This window comes from Haliaeetus albicilla, chromosome 1, assembly GCF_947461875.1.
Source record: "Haliaeetus albicilla chromosome 1, bHalAlb1.1, whole genome shotgun sequence".
Taxonomy (NCBI): Eukaryota; Metazoa; Chordata; class Aves; order Accipitriformes; family Accipitridae; genus Haliaeetus; species Haliaeetus albicilla.
In genome coordinates, this window is record NC_091483.1 from 54,891,632 (window position 1) to 54,912,370 (window position 20,739).

Here is a 20,739-nt window from a genome sequence, read left to right on the forward strand (position 1 = left end):
ATTACAGTTAACATTAATATTTTTGTAAAATTGTTGCCCTCCATAAATGGCTTAGAAATACTATAGCATATTGAAATTTTCATAGATATATAGCTTTACAGTGTCTATATTGACAAAAATATTCAGTGCATTCCTGCTTCCTGATGAAATGGAGTAGGTGGAGTTTTTCCTTCCACAGAAACAAAATAATTGTCTGGATGATAAAACAATTTCAAATGCTCAGCATCATTGGCACAAAAAACCTAGCCATCTGCAACTGATCTGAAATTAGCTTGTAAGGAAATTGGCCCAAAATGGCTGGTCAATGGCCTTGCAGGTCATATCATACATCATAGTACAAGTAGGAGAAGCAGTGAGAACACTGAAAGAAAAGTAAACATAAGAAGAACATACCTAATGAGACACTGTGACTTGAAGCCACTGAGCCTCCTGCTTCCCAGGACAGCAAGAACTTCTAACTTGCTTTCAGTGAAATAAGTTTGTTGAATTTTCATTTCTTAGTCTGGATTTTTTGGGGTGTTCTCATTCTCACCTTGCTAGCAGGATTCCTTGTTAACCTCTTGCTGAGCCCCTTTATACTTTCCCTTCCTGTTTAAGATCTCCTCTTCTTTTATTTTCCTGAGCACTTTGTAATATTTACCACTAGGTGCACAAGCAGATGTGCAGCACCTGTACTCATCCTCTGAAGACAGACTTCCAAGAAATTTGCTCATTTAGTGTTCTTATCCATCATGGCCAGAATATGCTTAGCTCTTACGTGATTGTATAGGTATAAAAGACAATGTAGGATACCTTTACCATTTGCTGGGACCTGCAAAATGGCTAGATTAATCTACTACTGTTCTTGCGAAAAATAATTTTTTTATTAGTCATCTTTCAGATTATGAAAGTGGAAAGCAGCCTTCATCACTAGAGGACCTACATATTTTTTCCATATGAAAACTCAATAGGTGGCCCTTTGTTTAGTAACTAAACCTGTAGTAAGAATATATGAAAAATACCATTCCACATTATGGCAACATCCCTGCAGGTTAGGAATATATGAGAAATATCTCTTTTATAGACATTTGGGCAATAGTAAATGCTGATAGGTTTTTTATGGTTTTAAATGTTCTGAATTCATAGAAATTTGATGTAGACTTATTTTTGGTTTAAATGCCCTTTTTTTCCCTGTTGTATTTGCCAAAGAACAAGTTATCACGTATAGTTTTAGTACTCTGAAGATTGTCAGTCTGTGCGTGTAGCAATTGCTGGTGGCCAAAAGGAAAAAGGTGCCCTTCACCTCAGCGCCACAGTGGGCTGTTTTTCTAACCACAGTTTTGTTAGGTGGCAGCTAGCCAGTTTTGGGGGGGCTTTTTCTAGACAGGAACCCCACAACATCTTAGTAGTTGCTGCCAGTTAGATATGATTCCTGCAGTCCATCACTGGGACTTGATATGGGTGAAGTCACAGTGAGTGTAACACTCATGGCTGGAGAAAATATTGACCTTGTCATGTGACACTAGATTCGACTTTGAAACCCTGATCCAGACACTGTGCTTATGCCAGAAAACAAAACCTCCTATTTTCCTGCCAGCATTCCTGGCTGTCAGATACTTCAGACAGCAGGAGACTGGAGCCCCATTATCTATGTGCTTTATAACTCCCCCAGGGTTTGAGGTGGACTGAAGGGGTTCACACCTTTTCACTTCACACCTTGGCTGTCTATTATTTTATTTGTTTCCCAGTATCCAGATGCGTATTCCCTCACTGTGAGTAGTATTACTTTCAGTGCCCTCATTTCTTTGAACTGACGGTTCAAGCATGTAGTTTCTTTATCAAGTAGGATGCGACCTCTGGTCAAGGTTCCTCAACCACAGGTGATGTGGAGAAGGTGGCCGGAAAGCATCTCTCTGCAGGTGTGTTGTGCTCTTGCTCTTTCCCAGACACCTCCTGTGGGGCAGAAGCATGGTGCTGGGCAGGATCCTCACTCTGACCCCATGTAGCTGTCTTTGTTTATGACTTGGGGGTTAGTCATTTCATTTCCAGTCAAAACTGCCTAGTTCATGTAAGAGCTAGCTTATTTCTTGCTGATGTGTCATCTTGCCATGCTGAAATACTACCACCAACACTGCTTTGTCTCCACAAGACCTTCAGAAGGTGGTCAGGGACATCCAGCTTGCGAAGGGTGTTGAGCTTCCCTGCTGATCACAGCAAGGCTGCGATTTCATTAGGTATTCGAGCATCCAGTTTTGGTTCCACTCTTTTTCGCAGGAACATTATTTTTGCTGATAACCTCTCGTCTGGGCAGAATCTCAGCGTAACTCTCCCCGGGCTGATTGATGACTTCCTGGAGCTGGTGTTGCAAGGCAGTCTGCTGAACGCTGCTTCCTCCAGAGACGCTGCCGAAGCCGTTTGGGGCTGTAAATGGATTGCATACGCAGGCAGCTCAGGAGCTGCAGTACGCTAACATTTTATGGCTATTTTTTCCTTCTCATTATGTCTAATACTAGTCATCCAGGTGCTGTGGGCTTTCCCTCCCCCAGTTGTCTTGGTTGCATGAACTTGCTAGGAACTATTTATCTGACATTTATATTACCAGGATAAAAAATTGCTACATTTGTATTTTTTTGTATTTCAATGTAGTTGTACCCCTCCAGAGGCATTAACAACTGTGCTGCTGCAAGAGTATTTGTTTCCATCTTTAATTTGGCTGATTTCCATCTTGCATCTGCTCTTTGCTTTTAGAGCGATGGTAAAACTTGAAGGTCACATGTGTGATAAAGATCTGTATGAACGAACTTAATCAAGATTTCTTCTAGAACAAACTGTGGAGATCGTGCTGACCTACTCAACCAGTCATTCAAAAAATATGTCTATGGATTCAAGTCATTTATTAGTCTTGGCTTTTATTTTATTATTTTTTATGTTGTTCACCATGAAATTTTCTCTTACTAAACATGAGATCCTGCTGGGGATTTTGGTAGCTCTGCTCCACTTCTGTTCTTGTATGAGTGAAATATACTGTTGTTTTTGTTCTATAAATGTGAATCTCTTTCAGTTGACAGAGGTTTCTGTAGTACACAGATTGCTGCATCCAACATCTCGATCTGGATTCCATGCTCTTACCCATCCCAGCCTGTTAGTGTTATCTGCTCGTTTTTAGGAAAACAATTTTAGCTTTTATTTCCTGTCAGATCAACTTCCAGCCTAGTTTACCACTTCCATCAAGAGTCTCTGAGACGCTACTGTCTAAATATCTTGAGCTATAGTATAAATAGATCTTGCAATTTGTTTACAAACATGCCTTTTTGCACAGATCACAGAAAAAAACCCTATAGATGCATTTTGAAAAAGGAGCCCCACTTAGGCTGCCACATATTTATTCAATAGCCAAGGCTCCTTCTGCAGTGTATGATAAATAAACATGTGATTGAATTAGATTTAGTGCATGAACATCTCCCACGAACTGATAAAGGATGTAGCAAAGCAGAACAGAAAGTTCTATCCCGCGTGGTGCTTCTTTGAGCAACCCCGCTCAGAGAAAGGAGGCTTGTTCCTCCCCAGACCTCATCCCTGCAGAGCTGGGCAGGATGGCAAGCCCGTGGAGGTGGCCGTGCTGCTGCCCTCCCCGCGCCACGGTCCTCGGGGTCGGCTGGGAGCCTGACCCCAGGCAGTCACTCCCACGGCTGGGGTGTGTGTGCCTGTGCAAGAACCCCCAAGCTAAATTCCCACCTCCCCATGTGTAAGGCATGTATTTCATCACAGCCTTAGATTGCTTCCAGATGAGCAGAGACAACTACAGAGGAAAGCTGGTTTGCAAAGGTGGTGATGCTAGAAATGGACTTTCTGCTTGGGCAGCCTTGCTGCAGGCATACTGAGCCCGGTCTGCCCTCTGGGATCAAGACGGAAGGGGAGGTGAGCGCTGGTGAGCCACCCTCTGCACTGCTCCCTCTCCCAGGGTTGTCCCTCTGCTCTGCGGCAACCCACACAGAAAACCTTCTCTGGATCAGCTTCCCCCCCCTCCCCCCAAAGCAGACAAGGAAGATCGACACCTTGGTGGCACGGGGGCTGCCATCTGCTGGTAATTATTCCTTTTTTTCAAAATTAATTTAATGAAGTGCAGTTAAATAGCCTTTCAGAGGCACCCCAAGACTCTTTCATTTAGTGTGATTGTGATGAGGAGAGAGTTGCCCGTTGCAGCAGCCAGTGGAGGCAGGACTAGTTGACTGTGCAGATGTGGGACCAGAGGCGGCCGCGTAGGTGGTGCGTCCAGGCAGCGGGCTCTGGAGGTTGCGGGGTGTCACAAGCTGTCTGTGAGTCAGTAGAGTTGTGTTGCTGCAAAAAAAGCAAACATCCCACTGGCTTGTATAAACAGGCATATAGCCCACGAGAAATGTGAAGTAATCCTTCCGTCCTGCTCCACATGTATAGTGCCTCAGCTGGAGTACGGCAGATGATGCATTTCCAGAGGGTCTGGAGAAACTGGAGCGAGTCCAGAGGGCAGCAGTGGGAGAGGTAGTGTTTCCGAGGGCTGTGATCGACGAAGGGAGGCTGGATGAGTTGAGCTTACTGTTGTCTAATAAGGGCAGTAGCACAGGACCAGGCTGCAGCCTTAAAGGATGCATAAGTGCTTCTGGGGTTAGTCTGTCCTCATTGGCATCGGTAGAGAGGATATAAATTAATGACTTTTATTTCAGCCAAGAAAATTCAGGTTAAACACTGGGAAAATCTTTCTCTTGGGGGAGGAGGGAAATGGCTCTTGGGGGTAAACTCTGTGGCAAGGCTGCAGAGTCACCGGCTCAGTGCCAAATTTGGTCTCCTTCTTGGGAGGGCAGGGAGGCAACAGGCACCCCGGCCAATCTTCCCTGTCCTCCCATCCCTAGGGCAGGGATCCTCCCCTGCCACCCACCGCCCTCCCCGCTCACCTAAGACAGCCCCATCGACTGCACCAACCCCCTGGATGGAAAGCAGCCGCCCAATTCTTTGAGATTTTTTCACATCCATTCTATTTCTAGCTGCACTGACCTCAACTTTTCAACATAGATTTTGTTCTTCCTGAAGGAGTTGATGTATTACATTAGAGCTAAAAGTGAAACTACACTGCTTATAATTTTGTTACAGATTTATTCTTGGGCAATGCTAGACATTACAAGGGTTCAAAACAAATGAGGTGAGGTCAGTGTTGTGATTCCAGATTGTTTCTTTTTCCCCTTTGAGATGTATTAGGCCTGGCAATTTAATGACTCTAGTTAATAATCCCCTTTTTGCTCTGTGTGTTTTGTTTTTTGTTCAGAAACACAAAAATGTTAAAATGTGTCATTTAAAGGAATTTTGCAGAAGTGTAAACCATGTCCATCTACTTTAGAGCTTGGGAAGTTAAGAACTTCCATATGTCATGACTGCAACCCTGAGTCAGAGTATAACGTATGTGTTCTCAGCATGTAGAAACGGTAAAGCGTTAGAGTTAACGTTTGGGAGAATTCAGCATTTGCTTCAGGTGAATTGCTCAGTCAAAACCTGAAAATATTCTTGGCAAGGCTCTAAATAAGCGTGACGGTTTCAGGTTAGAGCTGCTGCAAGTTCCAGAGGACTATGAATTTCATTCATTTTTCTTGAGGATCCTGGAAAGAGCATCAACACAAAACCTTTTCCTTTTATCTTTTTTCCAACTGCATTTGATAGTTACAGTTTCCGTTTAGACTGACTCTGGCACTGGATAACCTATGATGGGAATTCCATGGGTTTGCGGAAAAAAAAAGTTTTACATGGAAATTTTAGATACCCCTGTGAAGTGGATAGTTGAAAAGCAGCTGCAGTAGCTCTTGGTATCTAAAGTAATGGATTTTTATTAAATGTAAACACAATCCCTAAAAGTTCAATATTGGAAAGTAGAGCTGTAGGGTATTTTTTAGAAAAGAAGCACTGGCTGCTATCTGCACCTCCCAGCAAAATGGGGACGCAGGAGGATGGCAGAAACCTTGCATCTGCTTGCTGAGGCTTTCTCTGAGGAAGTTTCTCTTTGCAACATTGGAAGTTACTTTCCTTTATGATGTCCAGAAATAATGTTCTAAATCAGAGCAGCACTTCCAAGCACAGATTCATGTAGTTTGAAGTGTATTTTGGAAGAAACCGGTCTGCTGCTTGGATGTGTGTTTTCCTATAAAAAGTATTTTCACACAAACACTTCTTCTTTGATAAATATATTTTCAAGGTTGTCAGTTTAAGGGTTTGTTTACTTTTTAAAAGTATGTAATTTGTGTGGTAATTGTTTCTTTTAGAAAAAAAATGAACATTCACCTTATATCCAGAAACACTGTTTATTTATTCATCTGTCCAAAAGCTAAAGCATTTGACCCAAGCATAAATATTTTGGCTGTAAAGATGCCACAAAAGTTCTTGGGAATTTCTGTTTGGGTACCTGAGACTTGTGTTTCCCTGGAAAAGATGATCTTCAGCACATTTTTGGTTCATGTGATGCACTGCGAGCACATTACTGCCATGAGGAATTGCCTTCTTTTCTTCACAAAGAGAGGAAAACGTACTGTAGCATGAGGAGTGTGGTTTTCTTCCAAAACCTAACCGAGGTGCAGGGAAGACAGCATCCCTCTCCTCATGCATTTCAGATTCAAAATATTTTTTATTTCTTCAATTGCAAAAACTTTAGCTATTTCAGGTGAAAAATTTTCAAGAACAGAAGAAGGAAAGAATAACTCTTTTCTGATGAGTACTAATATAAACCATTGAACCACATTTAATTAATATTTTATTTTGCTGCTTCTGCTGCTTTGGTGCCAGCCCAGGGCAGATGCTCACAAGTTTACTTCTTACTGACTTTCTTAAGCGTCATACATTTTTTTCATATTGCTTATCTCTGTTTTTGTCCCTTGGAAGGAACTGTCCTATCATAGTGACATAGAAGATTCTCAAATAATATCTACTCAAATATGTCTTTGGTTAATTTGTAAAATTTCAGTTTCTTTTAAATTCAGGAAAGATGATGAATGGCAATTTTGAAAGCAAGATAGCTATTTGTCATTAGGCGGCCAAGAGCTATTGCAGAATAGCAATAATGCAATGAGACTAATTAGTCGAAATTATGCCGTGAGTTTTCTGTTTTTAAAGCATTACTTTGGATGTCTCTGAGTTGTTCTTGATCATGTGGCCTTCCTACATCTGCTTTTATTTTTCTCATCTCGCAACTCTTTGGGAGAAAAGTCTGTTTTCCTTTGGTTCACAACTTTGAACATTATCTTTCAGATATCGGGACTTCCAGGAAAATCACATCCTCATTTAGTGCATTAACGTCCCATTACGACCCCTGAACCCCCCCAGACCCTGTGCTGTGATGCTGCCTCCAGCTTGGCAGCGAGCAACGCATCCCACCAGTGTGCGTCACGAGCCCTTCTCCAGGAAAGCAGACATCTCTCAGCTTACTGTGTGCCAGCAACAACATAATAGCGATAAGTAATGAGCAAATGTGATGGGATAACTTGGGCAGTTCTCTCCCAGCATCACTTCCAGGGCACCATGTCAGAGAGCGATCAGTTGATCCCCAGTCATAGCACCAAGACATCTCTGCAGCATTGTACAAAGGTTTAGCCTTTTCTCAAATACTTTCTTATCCAGAGTTTGTCTGCATTTGACAACAAAAATTGGGTTGTTTTCTTTTTTTAATCTCTTTGTAAAAATGACACATTCCTGAAAAATGCCTGAAGAGCTCTGCGAAAAGACTGGTAGAAATGGGGGGTCCATTTGCATATTCTGAAAACTTGTGTAGCTCCTGAGCTGGCCGGCAGCCTCAGCTCGCTGTAGGAACCTGTCACCTAAACATAGGAAGCTTTTCTCTGAGCTTCAGACCCGTTCCTTTCTTTTCACTCTTGTTTATTATCTCCAGCACTGAATGTGGAGAAAGGGAGATAAATCTCCGAAATTGCTGGTATTTCATACTTATATAAATGCATCCTTGTTGCAGTATGCACTTGCACCTTGCGAATAGCTAATCACTGCTCAAACTGACAGCAGGTCAAAAGTGCACAGCAGCCATCTCGGGGTTTAAAAAATAAATAAACTGCAGATTCTGTTGACTCTGGTGTGGAGAAACGCACATCTGAACTCCCTGTTGTATGCATGAGGTGTTTCCTCATTTACCACACGGAAAATTTTAGATTAACTTCCTGTGGTGACGCATCCCGCATCAGAGCTCAGCAGATAATAACAGGGAAGGAGGCTATGACTTGGGATTAGTGATGTACAAGCAGGGTCCTGTCTCGGTGTGACTTGCTGCACCGGTGATGCTGCAAAAAATTCAGGAGCCCAGAGCAAGCACCACCAAAATATGTAAACATCGGTGAGAAGAAAAAATTGAAGGAAAGCGATCCTTTCATATTTCATAATCCTTTCCTTCTGTGGATAGCTGTGACGCAGCAAGCAGAGCAGAAGGAAATCAGCAAACAAGTGGAAGGTGGCTTAGATGGGTGAGCACAGGCGGCGCAGGGAGGGGGAAGAGGGAAGGAAGCCAAATCTGGGCTCGAGGCTCTGCAATTAGCCCCACGAATGTCCCTGGGCGGTGGCCTTGCAGATGAGCACCCCAAACTTGTTGTGGGAAGCGGGGACCTCCTGTGGGCTACAGGGAGGTCAGGGCTCTCCGCAGCCACCTGCGCTCCCTGTTTTGAAGGGCAGGTGCAAGTCAATGCACTCAGTAAAACACTAAGCAGGTGGGAGTAGGAGGCAGTAAGGAGCCATTAACTGCTGGAAGTGGGTTGACCCAGAAAATAATGAGAAGTAATAACAAGAGACAGCAAAATCTCCCAAGTAGGAGCACAGTAAAAAATGTGGACTATTCCTCCAAAGGAAAGCAGTGAAAGCCTCACTGCCTCCAACAGGAAGGGAGACATACTTCACCGTGGTAGTGATTAGGTTAGGTAGCAGGTCTTCTCCATCTATGATTTCTGACATCATACAGCCAGGCATGATAACTATAATTAAGCATACCATCAGGCATCATTTACCCAGGGGTGTGCCTTGGCTGCTGTGCTCTTCCCAACCTGATGCAACTGCCTCCATTAGGCATAACTCCCTGAGCACAAGCATCCATGACTCACTGGGGGCTGTGTACCTGTCTGACTGCTCACAGACTCAATTAAACACTGTCACGGAGCAAAACACAGGGTCCACTTGCACTGCAGTATGCCATGGCAGCCTGGTGCGTGATGTTACCTTATAAAGGTGCGTGGTCAGGACCATGGGGTGTGTGGTGGCATCCTCCTGCGTGTGCACATGGAGAGCTAGATGTTGCTCCAGTACTTTACTGAAAAAATCAGGCTTAATACAAATAATTCTCTCCCTGAAAAAAAAAAAACAAAAACAAAAAAAGAAAAAACCCAGAGTGGAAGTGATGATATATGCTAAATGCTGTCCTGTCCTTTTTAAAGGTCTGATCTCTACTTGCTCTGAATTCAATGCTGGTCTTTATCAGCGCCATTTTTAATGTCGCACACTTGGACCGCTGGATGGCGGAGATCCCCAGTGCAATGTAGGAGATGGTGTTAAGACTCTAGTCTAATACTTGAGATGCCTTGGTTTTATTCCCTGCTCTGATGGTCTAATCCCACATTCATCCCAGCTAAATTTAGGCACTTAACAGCTCTGCCTGAAGTAGGAGCTTTGCTTCCTTTCCGGAGGAGGCAGGGATGATGCTGGGCTGTGGTCTCTCTGTGCCTTATATTTCTCAGAAGCTGGGGAGAGGGCTGAGGAGATTGGGGAAGGGCTGGGAAAATATAAAGAGACTGCAAAAGAAGAGGCACTACTACCAGGCACTGAAGTGAAGGACTAACCATCAGGTAAAAGCCGTCAATTTTCATCTGTGAAGTAGGAGAAATGGTCTTTATGTCAGAAAACGGTAAGGAGGAGGAATGCATTGAGGGTTGCGAGGGATTTTGATGAGACAGTAATGGGGAGCAGGGCAGGAAACGTTTATTTAAAGACCAACCCCAGCCTGTTTCTTCATGCACCAGTGCTGTGTGCCACGTAACTCATCAGGATTTGAACAATGTTAGCCATTTCTTATGGGCTTGTCAGGCCAAAGCTTGGATTCTCTGTAATAATTAGAAAACAAGGTGACAGGCCAGCTGCTAGCTTTCCGTAGACCTCTGGAAGAAGCTGGGAGGCTGGGGTGAGCCACACTGAGGGAAAAGAAGTGTTCACAGAGACGCCAGTAACAGTACTGCTTGGTACCTCAGCATACACTTACAAGTGCCCTCATGAAAGAGAAGAAATGGTAGATTGGCAGATGTTGTGACAATTATTTTTCACAGGTGCATATGGGGGTTAGAGCAGACATGGGTTTTAAGAGACTATCGTATGTGGCTGCATGTCATCATCAGAATGTGCAGACACAAAATCACTGGATCCCCGTAAGTGGATGTTAATGTACTGCAGCTGGCTTCTTTTTTTTGTTTTGGAGAGTACACCGAGTATATTATTACATGAGTGTGGTAAAGAGCAGTGGCCTCTAATGACCATAACAAATTAATCCTTACAAAAGCTCTATGAGTAGTAGCATTATTATTAATGCTGGCAAAAGTCTTTAAAGGCGAAGCATGAAGTAAATGCAAGGTGTTTACATTAGCATTCCAGAAGTTTGATAATGAACAGCCCTATGGACATGCACTTGCTCCCACCGTCTCCTCTGGAGCATGTCACAGATGATGAGTGGATGAAATGTTGCGCTGATACTGAGGATGACTGTTGACTTTTAGGAAATGTTGTCCTATGTCCTGTTGCAGTTTTTTGTGGCTGTTGATACTGCTGGTTTCCTTCATTTCTGCAGTTATAAGCCTGGGGGACTGGAGCGTGTCTAAAGTGCATCTTAGCATTTGCATCTTGGTGGACTTTGGCTTTACTATGCAAAATAGCTTTATATAAAACAAATCACAAGGTGTCTCATTCTCAAAAAGCTGCCACTCTAAATAGGAGAGACAAAAGGAAAGATGTGTAAAAGAGTGGAAAAATTAAACGTGCCTGGCATCTTCCTTGTGGTAGACCTGTAATCCAGAAACCATGCTAAAAGGCTGGCTGTCTTCCTCTTGCACTGTCACTATTCAGTTTCTCTACATTTCTAAATATTTTTTTATCGTTTGGTAATTTCTTTCCCATTCCTAGCATGAGCTGCCTGAAAGTCTTGTTGTTGGGTTGAGAGTAAAACCAGATTCAGAAGAAAGTTTCTACTTAGTGACACAGCATGTGAAACTTCCCACTAGCCTGTGACACTCGACAAGGTTTCCACCTTGGGGGAGGGCTGTGCTTTGAGCAGCCACAGAAGGGATTGCCCTGCTCCTGAATTGCTAGATTTTCCCCTGAAGGGTGAACCAGGAGCATCTTCTTTAAGCCTGACAGGTGAAGCAGGCATCCTGCTAGTCAGCACCAGTTGTTATCCAGTCACCCCGCCAGGCAGCTGCATCCTGAACACTTCACACTGCTTTAACTTGGTCACTTAATTGGTGAGAGGCACGGGTTAAAATTAACCCTCAGCTTCCTGAGCTTGTCTGCATTTTATGAAATAAAAATGCTTTAGGGAGCTCTGAATCGTGGATGTAGTCCAGAGGGTGCAGGGGGAAAACACCTAAGAAATCCCTCTTTAATAACAGTGAGCCTGTATGATTTGGTCTGTGTGAGTGAGTCACCATTTCTGTAATTTTGAAGAGGTCACTCTGCTGTCCTTGTCCCTGCTGTGGGTCCCCAAGTCTTATCTTAAAGGTGGGATAAAATAAGTTGCCAAGTCCTGGGGTGACTTGCTCAGGGAACCTCGATGGGTCATTTGGCCAAGCAAGGTGGGAGCAGACATGTTTTGTCAGGGCACCCAGCGCCCCAGATGGGCTGGTGTGCTCCTCAGTTAATGCTGCTTGGGAAAAGTGGTCTGCAAACATGCGAGAAACATGCTGGACCTTATGAAAAACAACTGTAAAAGAGATGAGGGATACTTCTGTTTTGTTTATTGACGCATGAGTTCCCAAGGTGGCGGTGTGGCCAGGAGTGCTAATGGGGTTGTTTGAATGTGGATTCAGGAGATGCTCGGGAGGTTTCAGTCCAGGGCAGGGATGCCATCAGTGTGAGAGAAGGTTTCATGTGAGAACGAAGGTGTGAGTGTGCTGAAAAAAGGTGAGCAAGCCGCTCAGCTTTTGAAAAGGGGGATGAGGGGAACCTGAAGATTATAAGTGCTTCCCTGGGAAATAAAACCCTCAAGCCTGGACACACACCCTGTGACATATAACGAGCTGTCAGTCAGATGACCTACCAAGTTTTATGGTATGTTCCCCATCACTGGGAGTTTTTGAAACCATGAGTTGATTTTTAAGTAAAGGAGATGTGTTTAGTTCAAACTGGCATTAATTCAAGGAAGCCTTCTCTCCTGTGTGATAAAGGATATCAAACCAGATAGTTGTGCTAGTCCTCCTTTTGATTTACGAATTTATTAACATTTTCTCCAAAAAGTATGTTCACTGGATATATTTTCCAGATTGCAAAAGATGTTCTGTGTAATTTTAAAAATGTGTTGTTGTGATCAGCAGTTTGCACTGATTTTTGAACAAGAATGCATTTTCCTGTAAAGTACAACTAACTTCCACCCCCTCCTCTTCGCCCCCACCCTGGGCTGTGAATTGGTTTCCAATTTCAAATACTTAATAGGAGGCATCTTTGGTGGTTTATATTCTGGGCAGAATTCATAGATTGCAAACTTTTTGTGATCCATTTTATTGCAGCAAGATTCTTTCCAGAAACGTTATACTATGTGTTGCTGTTTTGTGACTGGGACATGTGGTAACTCTACTTCAAGAACTACTCAATGCCAGATTCCACAATACATTTCTACGTTGTCATCCATATAGAGGAAAATCAGAAACATCTGTCCTTTTTTTTTTTTAATTCATTGAAAAGAAATATAAGCACAAACTAGTATAGGTAGTAGAAGTTGGTGCACAAGAGTGAAACAGAGAGAGCCATGTGGAAGCATATTCTGGAGTTCATTAATAAAAAAGACAAATCACTAACCATTATTTACTAGTAATAAACATTGATGCTTAATATTCTGCATCTCTTTAAGAGTCATCACTGCTTGTCTTGTGACCATGTGTCTATGTGGAAGGTTATTATCACCTTCCAGTCTCTGAAATCAATTGCAGTTTTTCACCTTCGTTGAAACTTGCAGCTGTGCTTTTAAATATTCACTCAAATTTCATATTTTAGAAGTTTCTTCTCTTTAAGAGTATATTTATTACCGTGTTGTTCTTTAGTCCCTCCTTAGGCCAGGTATCTGATCATCAGGACACATACTTCCCTTCTGTTCACATTTTGTCATGCCATAGCCAGGCAGAGCCGCATCAGCATCACTATATGGAAAATTATTCCAGGCCCTAAAAGTTAAAATTGGAAAGGTATTACCAGCAGGTTAACATAAAGAAAACCCAATGCATTTTGCCTGAAGAACAGCAGGCAGGATGAACAGCTTCTTAGACCTTGCTCAGTACAAATTTTTCTATAAGCTTACAGGCACTCCTCTCAATAAAGACAACAAAGTTACTGCCACTTTTATCATACTGGGGTGTATCAGCTCCATGGGATAAACTTAGCAGCGTTCTTGCTCCGAGTACTTGGAAAGCATCCCTTTATGTCTCAGTTTTCAGCATTCTTGTAGATTAGGAAGAATCTATCTCTCTTTTTTCACCCTTCATAATTTGTATAGAGATATCACTTTCGCTGTATGTTTGTTACAGTTATTTTTCTGGAAAACAGCAGTCATTTTTCCAAATGCTGTTGGCTGATAATATGACAAGAATATACCAGTGCTATTTCCTTAGATTAACAAATCTCAGTTTAAACAAGATTGAGAGAGTAAAGGTTGAGTGAAATATTTTAGTTCAAGCTTCCTTAATGAGCCTAGGCAGAAATTTAGTATGCCTTGAAAAAAATGGGTTTATTACAGCCAATTATTTCTACTGGGGAAAGATAGGACATAGTTTTAAAAGCCTCTGTATCATGTTAAAAATATCAATAAAATATTCTATAACTAAGAATGATTTTGTTTCAAAATACTTTACAAATTTGAACACAAATATTTCACCTTTCTAAATGAAATGATTTTTGTGGTTTACTGAAAACTTCGAAAAATAACCATTAATTTTTTTTAACAGAACTGCCAACAAACCAGATAATCAGTTACATGCATCAGCCCTTGGCCTCGTATTTATATCATTGTCAAAATTACAAGAAGTTGTTTAATTGTAATGATGCTGAAATATGTTTTCAGTTTTGTTTCTAATTTTGCCTGGGTAAGATTTGTCCTCTCTGATACTTGCTCCCATGTGACTTTTTCTGACCCTGCTGCCTTTTTGCGTGCTCCTGGAACTAAAATGTAGGACACAGGGCTACAGACTTTTTTAAGAAACCAAAAAGGTAATGTTATTCAGAAAGCATTATTCAGATGCAATAGATAATTTACTTGGAATTCCCACTTTATTTATGCCTTGCCCTCCTTCTAATACTTTCTTAGGTATGCTCTACTTGTGCATGGTGACTGCCTGAGCTGGTATGGCATTTCCTTTGCTCTTATGGCAATTTGAGTTGTCGGTGATCATGACAGGAACAGACAAATTGAAATAGAGCAGTTTTAACAGTTTCATGAAGATTCAACAAGATGGGCATGTCAAGACTACGCTAGCTTGTTTTTAGGAGCACTATCAATGCGCCCTTTATTGTGCGGGAACAGTTGTGCCTTTGTTTTGATGGCACTGTTTTTTGGAAGACGGGTGAATAAGAGACCATTGATACTTTTTTTTTCTTTTTTCCCAAATCTCGCATGTGTCTTTTGACTGGCACGTCTCCCTCTGAAGCGTGAAAACAGCGTGCCACTTAGCTTTTTATATATTTGAGGAGCCAAAAAGCGGGGAGGAGCAGTGGGTACCAACACTGTTGTTACTAATGCCTAATTTTATCCAGAGATTCAGCAAATGAGGATATTCCCTGGCAAAGTCAGGGAGCATCACTGCTAGGTTCGCAAGCCTCTAACAACTAGACACGTGTTGGTGAAGGATGAGGTAATTTCCAGATGATGTGTGGCAAGTGCCGTGAGAGTAACAGTGGCAGGAGAGCTGGTGGTGGGAACGGTCTCCTCACAGGTTGTTACCACAGTTGTGCTCGGTAAACGTCTGAGGTAGGTCTCATGGAGAGAAAGAGAAGGGGAGGTGGAGGAAAACAGTGAATTACTGACAAAGTCTGCTCTGCTTGTTCATACTTTTTTCATTCAGTTCTCCCTTTGGTTGCAACAGCCCAGACTTTGCATGACAGATGGCTTATCGTTTCTCTCCTGTAAGATGCTAAGAAATTTCTGAGCAGAAACGTGCAGGATTACTTTCAGAAAGGCATTTTGCAACATCCAGGCTCTGGCTGTGAAGGACCAGAGGTCTGAGTCACGTAGATCATAGGGAGGAAAAAAGATGTAGGGCTTAAATGTGTAGCATCTGAAAATATGCTTGCTGCTTCCAGTAGGTGCTCTTTGATTTTAGTTTCGGATTCAGAAAACATAATGAATTCCAGATATTGCCAGTATTAATACATAAAAATCTTTCTTTTTTGTGTTAAAGTGTTAGTTTAAAGCAATGAATAAAAATATTGGAAATATCATCTTCCTGTAGAAAAAGTTTATTTCAAGTTTATAGTTCATATGGCCAAATAGTAAGAAGCAGCATGGCATCTTTAGAAACATCCATAATGAAACTTATCCTTTTGTAGACAGTAAAGAATTTAAGTAAGTTTAATTTGATCTTTCAGGTGGGATTTTTTCAAGTAGTTATTACAAAACTGTGTGTGAATATAAACACATCATCTTTATGAAAATAAAAATAAAATATAAAAAGTATGTCAACTTGGATATTGGTCGAGATCTGGTCTAGAGCCACAGCCATAAGCGGGTGGCTAGACCATCAGGGGCCCTAAAATACAAGGTCAGAGAAGATACACTACATTAGGAATGGTTATTTTAAATCATTGAATACTCAGTGCAGAGGTTACTTTCAGAATTCTTTATATCATAATGTAAGACAAAAGTTTGGCTCTGGCTGTTTCAGTTTCGGCATAATATTTTTCTGGTTGTGGTATCACTTTAAAGCTCTTCCGGTGGCTTTAATTCATCACATGAAAGCTGAATAATCTTTATGTATATTTGTGAATATTGCAGCAGGCATAAAATAACATTTTGCTTAATAACAAGTTATCCCTTTATTTGTTTTGTTTAAAGATATAATGAATCTTGCAGGCCAGGTTTGATTAACAATAAATTTGTTTTCAGTTCTCATGCATATCCAGTATCTTACATAAACATGGAAGAAGGTACTGGAAAAAGCCATAACCATGTGTGGACTTGCAGAAGTAAACAAACTTTAAATTTTTACCTAAAGACTAAAGGAAAAGGTGTTATGCCTCTGGCCTATCATTCAAAAGATTTGGTGACATTCCTGTAAATCCAGAAAAACCTTCCAAACATGGACCTGTAAGAAGGGAAAAGGGGAGAGTAAAAAAAACCACAAAAAACCCTCAGCAAACAGACAACTCTTGAGCAGGATGATGGAGATGCAAGGTCTTGAATGAATGCAGAACTGGACCCCTAAGTATTTAAAGCCAGATCATGCAAAGTGCTCCTGAAAATAAGGCTACTTGTTTCCTCCCAGGAATCACTTGGCAGTTTTCAAGCCCTCCACAGTAGCTGAGATCCTGCCTCCATTGAAGTCAATGACTCAGCTGGGGCCAGGTTTACACTCATATGCTCATACTAAAAGTAATGCTGAAAATAAGAAGAAATAATGTTCCTGGTCATGTTCTGGCTCAGTGTTAGACCTTTGAGTGCTGTAAGATCCTTTGATCTTTTCTGTTTTCCTGTGAAGAGCCATCACCTTATAAACCTTGTGTTTTTTGGGTTTTGTTTTTTTTTTCTTTTTGTTTTACTTTAATGATTACTGTATCAGCTTCCCCAGATTTGAATGAAATAAGGAGAGGTGCCTTGGTGACCAAATTCTTATTAACTATTTAAATGTGGTCAGGGAAGGGAGTAGGATTTGCATTCAGCAAATGAGCTCAAGCTTACAAGCTCTTATTTTTTTCCTTCTTGGAGCTGCTTAACAAGGATGATTTATTTGCAAATGAATTACTTTAATAATAGGGTTTGAGTTACACAGAACACAGACTATCTTGACCCCATCTCTGCAGCTGTAAAAGTAACAGTGTGGGTGTGGTTGCCTGGTGGCTGGCCAGGATGATACAGTTCAAGGGGGTGGATAAAATAACATTTACACTTACAGTAACTGTTTAAAAATGTAATTTGAGTTCTGCCAAATCCTTCCAGTTCATTTTGGGAATCCAGCTCGTTAGGGTTGCCAACACTTAACTCTTCTCACCCTCGTTTTTTGCAAGTTATCTCCTCCTGCCAGATGCATTTCGCTGCAATAGTCTCATTACGGACCGCGAGGTTCCACCGGGCGTGCTCTGCACATGGTTACGGTGGGACATTTGTAGCCGACAGCCCTGCCTAAGCAAGCAGTGACCGAGCCTGGCCCGTGAGACTCAGCATGGAGGGGGAACGCGATCGCAGAGGAAGTGTTCCGCTTACAGCTCTGTTTGTATCCACTGCAGCAAATGCTCCCAAGCCAAGCAAGGTCAGGCATCTGTCGGATCCTTGAGGAGGCACGTGGAGGAGAAGACGGAGGCTTGGAAGCTGGCATTTGTCCTTCTGAGCTGGAATTGCAGAAGCGCTCCCAAGCGTTGTGGGCCACGGGTACCAGGCATCCTGTCTAACAAAGACATAGAATGTGGTCTTGGCCACTTTGCAGTCTCACAGCTGCTTTTTAAAAGGGGGCAAGAGTTGGCTGAAATAGCCAGATCATTCCGACCCGAATAAGCGCTCTCTCTTCCTGCGCCCCTCCTGTGGCAGCACCCTGTTTGAGGACACAGGGAGATCCTCCACCAAGGCTGGCACAGGCTGCCACACGCAGAGCTTTGCTGCGTCGAGTCCTTGCAGCCCTTACCTGCGTCACTACTGCGCCGAGCAGCGCAGCCAGTTGTGAAGTGCTGTAGCACTCCTGAATAGAAAGGGCAAGGCATTATTTATGGCTGGGAATAACAATCGCTTCCAAAGGCGTACTGTGAGCTGTGCTTACCTGTGTAGATTGATGGATTACTGTCTTTTGTTAGACAAAGAACCCAAGCAGGGGGTGCTTGGGCTGCTAGTGCAAAGAAGAGTGTTTTGAAGAGTTTGAGGTCTCTGCAGGTTGAAGACCCATGTTCACAGCTGGTCCATTCAGCCCACTTTTTAGGACTACTCATGGAGTCCTTGCTGACACCAACCTATTTATTGCATGATAGCATCCATGACTAATGGATGTCTACTGTTGCTGTGCCATGCTAGGGAATGGTTCACAGAGCTTAAGACCTGAGGGACCACTGTCTGCCCAGTTTATGTTAGGTTGTCATAATTCATCCACTTTGGCTAAAATATGTTTTTTTCAAATCAGCATCTAGTGTTGAACACGTAAAAGACATAGAATCAGCTCTTTGGTGACTTGTTCACATGGTGAATTATTGCCTTCACTTGTTAAGAAAAAGATAGCCTTTCTGCCTTGAATTTGGCAAACTTTTTCAGATTAAAACATGGCGTGCTTTTTTCAGATTAAAGAGCACTCTTAGTCCCAAATACCTTTTCTTTGTGAAGGTACATACATGTTCACAGCGTTATCAAGTCAGCCTTATTTTGCATCTAGCTCGTGCAGTGACAAGATTTGTGATCTTGTCTCCTTTTGTCCATCAGCTTCTCTTACCTAATGTATTTGGAATACTTTGCTGATTTCAAACAAATTTGAAAGAGTGTAGAAGTCTCAAAGAAGAGAGTTCACACTGGCTTGATGAAAAATTGGCCTGGGTAGAGGAGAGAGACTCAGAGAAGGGAGAGCTCTGCTGGCACACACTCTATTTGGCAGCACAGGGCCAGCCGGTCAGTGTAAAAGTATTTACAGGCTACCTGCAGCATGTGTCAGCTCATGTCTAGTAGGGGAGTCATAAGAGACATCGAGACTACAGAGAGTTTTCCTTCAGTTTTGTTTCCCTCAAACCACTTTCCACCAAAAATTGATATGAATTCAGGCATCAGGAATTCTGTTGTCATGGAACATTTTCTTTTTTATAAAATGAATTTGTTTTCACTCATTAAGCTTTTCAGTAAATACTTTCTTCTGCCCTCAAGTCCTCTGTGTCTTCTTGTCTTTCTCTTTTGCCCTCTCCAGATTTTTCTTTAGCACCTAAAGTATGAGTATCAGACTGCATGCAGAAATCTATTATTGGTCTTAACAGTGCCTTATTCACACACTTACTTTCTCCTTTCTTCAAAACCTTCTAGTTTTTCTTACTGCAGCTTTGAAATTTGAATGTTGCTTATCTGTCATGAACCCCAACTAGTCCTTGTAGCCGATGATTGCTAACCTCGTGCCTACCCAGTTCTGCAGGCAGAGGCTGTGTATCCTGCTCCTGACAACATGGCCATGCTTGGCTCTGGACACACTTTCTCTGGTTTAATGTATGGAGTTTTCCAGATCACTCTATACAGCCACCATGGTCTTCTCAGCACTGCAACAAGCTCTTAGTCATCTTAGTCTTACCAAATAATTATTTTTTATTTACTTCTGCTGATGTAAAATGCCATGGTACATCTTTTCAACAGAGCATATAAACATCCTGCAACATAAGAGAAGTAAACAAAAGACATTGGATCATATATGACAGATATCAATTACATCATTGATGAACTGCTTATAAGATAGCACTGAGGACAATGTAGTAATGTTTTGGAAGAAATCTGTGTAACTTCCATAATCCACTGATCTTCAGTAATTCTGCAATGGGGAAAAAAGTGGTGACTTGCCCAAGGTCCTACATACATGGTTCCAGACGTCATGACCATACATGGTCATCGCTGTCCTCAGAAACTTTGCATGTAGACTTCATGATCATATAACTTTGCATTTAATTTTATTTTGAATTACATTTCCATTATCAGGAGAATTTTCCTAACAAGCTTAGGTTCAATGAAAGCCATTGGATATACCACTGTGTAGACAAGAAAATCCTCTCAGAATAGATCAAGATTGTTTTTCCTTTAAAAGGTCTGAAACTCTGCATTTTTTATGGGGAACTCGGGCGTTCATTTTTAAAGGAAATTCATTATAAAAATCTTCAACACCTTTAAATAAGGTGTGAATATTTCTTTTTCTCTTCACAAGTTTTTATTAAAGCCTTGACCAACTTTAAGTGATTCAAACACTGAAACTTCCATTCAGTATCAGCCCAGCATTTATAGAATCATGCAGCCAAAAATCTGGAAGCCATTGAGTAAACTGTACCCCAATCTTTAGTATTTGGAAGTCCATTTAATCAGGCTGTTGAAGGAAACATGAGGCTGTAAAATTGTTTAGACATTCAAATAAGTGAAAATTAATTGTGAGGAAGTTTTCCTATCTCCATTCACTAAACAAATTAAATCCACAAAATGTGCTTAAGGCATCATTTGAAGCGAGCATGTAGGAGTATATTGTTTTAATCAGGAGATGGCAGTTTCAAGTACAACTTCTGAATCCAATCCAAGATTTTCAGTGTACACAGAGTGTTTCCAAAACACACTTTTAAATATTTCAGCTTCAACTCTGGTTTTAAGTACTGCAGTTTGAT

At 41.8% G+C, this 20,739-nt stretch overlaps 1 protein-coding gene across 2 annotated transcripts in view; it reads left to right on the forward strand.

Annotated features, from left to right (window-relative positions):
* Positions 1-2,096: 2,096 nt before the first annotated feature.
* Positions 2,097-20,739, forward strand: part of LNX1 (ligand of numb-protein X 1) — a 139,868-nt gene continuing 121,225 nt past the window's right edge. Inside the window, exon 1 of one of the 2 annotated variants that reach the window (XM_069790147.1) lies at positions 2,097-2,213. The gene's annotated coding sequence lies outside the window, so the exon portion shown is untranslated. Of the gene's footprint in view, positions 2,214-9,804; positions 9,822-20,739 lie in introns of those variants that run through there. The other variant, XM_069790138.1, reaches the window with a different exon arrangement.